The sequence below is a fragment of the Gekko japonicus genome, unplaced genomic scaffold, assembly GCF_001447785.1.
Source record: "Gekko japonicus isolate JY-2015 unplaced genomic scaffold, Gekko_japonicus_V1.1 scaffold3098, whole genome shotgun sequence".
NCBI lineage: Eukaryota > Metazoa > Chordata > Lepidosauria > Squamata > Gekkonidae > Gekko > Gekko japonicus.
In genome coordinates this window covers 164,105-167,690 of record NW_015166516.1, presented here as the reverse complement: position 1 = coordinate 167,690, position 3,586 = coordinate 164,105, and positions in this window count along the sequence as shown.

The following is a 3,586-nucleotide window of genomic DNA, read 5'->3' as shown; positions in this document are numbered from 1 at the left end:
TTCCCACTGTATTTTTAATAATCCCTATTCTCGTCTACATTTGGTCTTCCTCTGTCGATGTGGCAGCCATTTTGTGGTTGGCTCAGCCTCCTGGGGCAGCCATTTTGTAGTTGTGCCTATAACCCTGTGTCAGAATTCCATAGATTCCCACAGGCCCAAAAAGGATGGGGACCCCGTTTCTAAACATAAGTACAGAATACAGAGTTATATGTGGTGGCCAGGGTTGGTCGGAGAAATCAAAGATAAGGTGAAGCACTGCCAGGCGTGTCAGGAATCGCAGCCTGAGCCACCCAGGGCCCCAGTATGGCCTTGGGAATCACCCTGCAAGCCATGGGCTAGACTCCATTTGGACTTTGCGGGCCCATTCCAGGGACAGATCTTCTTCATCTTGGTGGATGCTTACAGCAAGTGGTTGGAAGTGGTCCCGGTGCCATCCACCTTGTCTCGATCCGCCATACGTGCCATGTGGCGGATCTTCAGTACACATGGCATCCTAGACTCCTTAGTGACAGACAACGGGGCGGCCTTCACCTTGGCGGAGTTCCAGGAGTTCGTACAGTACTACTGAATTAGGCACATCCGCTCAGCTCTGTTCCACCCCGTGACCAATGGCCAGGGAAGGTGTCCCTGCACAGAATGGACCAGGGAGACTGGGACTATGAGATGGCCATTTTCCTCTTTGGGCAGTGACTAACACGCCACTCCACCACCGGACATAGCCCTGCCAAACTACTCATGGGTCGGCAGCCCACAACCCAGCTAGACCACCTACACCCAGATCAAGCACCCGAACACAGTGAAGTCACAGAGGACCAAGTAACCCCACGAGGGTTCTTCCCAGGGGATCCTGTGTATGCCAGGAACTACACCCGGGGCCTGGCATGGATTCTGGCTAGGGTGGTCAGGGTAATGGGCCCCCTGTCCTATGAGGTTTCTGGAGAAGACTGCCAGCTGTTGCGGTGACACATCGACCAGTTGCGTTGTTGCCTCCTCCCTGCTGTCCCTGACTTGCCAGAGGATAGCGAGGATGAACAGTCGATCCCCAAGACGAACGAGACGAGAGAACCCGATGTATCCGCGCAAGGACAGCTATGGTCAAGTGCTCCAGCCAATGCCGGCATTGGCACCGACTCAAAACTGGTCCGCAGCCTGGAACCCAGCAACGCATCGTCTCTGGCTGAGCTCCCGGAAACCCCAGCCGAACAGACTGTGACAGGACCGGAGCAGATGACCCCGGTCCCAGACGTCCGCCACTCGACTAGGGAACAGTGGAGGCCAACCTACCTAAAAGACATTGTTTGTTAGGAGAGTCTGAACTTTGGGGGGAGGGGTGTTGTATACTAACTAAGGGCCACACACGCGGTCAGGCTCACACGTGGCCAAGCGAACAGGCAGAGCTTTGCAACTTAGAACAATAGACTCAGAGGATCCTAGAACGGGCCAATCGGTCAGTCCAGATCCTAATAGGGACCAATGGTTATGGGTGCACTGTAAATAATGAATCATGGGTGTTGGGTGTGTGTCTGGGTGTGGCCTGTATTGGCAGCTTTCTCCTGCCTTTAATAAACTATGAGCTGATTCACTACCAACGTGTCTGGACCCAGTACTTTACAATTCTTATTAAGACAAAACTAGCAAAAAAAATTAATTCTGCTAAAGGATTTGGTTGATATGTTCCTGAGCTGTTACACAGATTTCCCTCTTGTATAGTTTGATGAGTAAAGTCCTCCAGTTAAATAAGGTACCTGTTTGCAGCAGCAAAAGAATCTCTCCCAACTCTATTTTGCATGCTGAAGAGCCACATGAGGCCAGTGAAAGGTCCATGACTGGAATATTGGGTGGTTTTTTAAAAGGTAATTGCACCCCCGGGTGGCTGCTTGAAAATCAGGGACCTACTGATCTACTTATGAGGCTTACTATGAAAGTAAACACAGTAATGATCACTGTCGTACAGCACTTTGCAATTATGAAACTGCAGTGTACTTTGCCATGGTATAACAACAGAAGAGCCACAGATAGCAGTGATATATAGGATTGTTGAACCTGGCATAGGGTTGCTGAGCCTGGCAACTGGTGGGAGGGTGTATAGAAATATTGTTTCTAAATTCTCATGCCTTCTTCCTGTGATTACATTCTGTGTATCTTTTTTCCTGCTACAGGCCAGATGGCCTAGTGTGATTTCTGTCACTTGACCAGATGGCTGAGCCACCAAATAGCCATGCCATATAATCATGCCAGATACCCACATTCCTTAACACCTCTCTGCTGAGGACCAGACTTGAAGGCTCCTATTGTATGGCCTACATGGGCCATGTCACGTACGCAATGGAGGAAGCTGGAAGTTCGATCACCTGACTGCAGGCAGGGCCAATCCCTACACACCTGATATTGGCAGCTATGGCAACCAGAAATTGGGCACACACCCCTGCCGCTCATGATTGTCTGATGGCCACAGCTGATGGTGACTGGCATGGGGTATAACTCTGTGGTTCTTTAGGGAAGAGCTCTCTTGCTCTTGCTGCTGGAATCCTGACTTTTGAAACAAAGAGTTTCTTTGTGAACTGATTGCCGGTTGCCAACCTTTTGTTACTGTGGATCTATATCTCTGAGCAGTCCTGGATTATCTACCTGCACAAGATGGGATTTCTCTTCAAAATCCCTTGGTGCCAACCTGTACTGTTATGCAATGGACACTCTTGGACTATCTGATGCTACACTTAACTCGGTAACTATGATTATCATTAATGTGCAGTAAGGGCAAAAAGCCATAGGTTATTATTTTTGTATCCTCCATTAGTCTCTTGTTATGCTTTGCACTGAATAAAGATCATTCATATTTGCAATTGTCTCTGATGCGGTAATTGAACTCCAGGGCTAAATCTTGTGTCTAAGAGGACCACAGAGCTACCACTGTGAGAATAATTGTGTGCACCTCTGAGTTAGAGTTGCTGACGTGTTAAGTCCAAGAGGCCAGATGCATTATACAAGCACTTTGCCCTAGGAACATTCTTTCAGAGAATTTCTTGCAACTAAGTTATGATACATCGGTGAATATTAATGAAATTTTTGATACCTACTTGTTGAAATGACAGATCAAGAGTCGCTGCTTTCATCCACTTTCGGAAGAAGAATAGTATCGAAACCATAGAACATTCCGGAGACCATCGTCACACCATTTTCAACTGCCTTGTGCATTTATATGATTTTTTGTACACATTTTTGTATAAATATTGTGATTGTTATTGAAATATTTTCTAGCGCAGTTACTTCCAGGTTTTACCCAGAAGTGACGTGGCAATGTTAGGGATGCCGATGTCAGTGATGACAGTCTTTTTTTAAAATTTGTCTGACGGACAACAGGGTTTGGCAGCAGGAGGCATCCCTCTATAGCAGGAAGCCTGGCTAGCCTTGATACAGAAAGTGGAACCTGGAAAATTGGACTGTAGTTGCTATTCTTTGTTCTCCTTTCTGTAAAGCATGAAAGATTAACCATGGTATTGTGTAGTGGGCTGCCCGCATGGCTAGGCCTTCTCAGCTCCCATAACATGCTGCACGCTTGACTCTTACACAACTAAGACAAAGACAA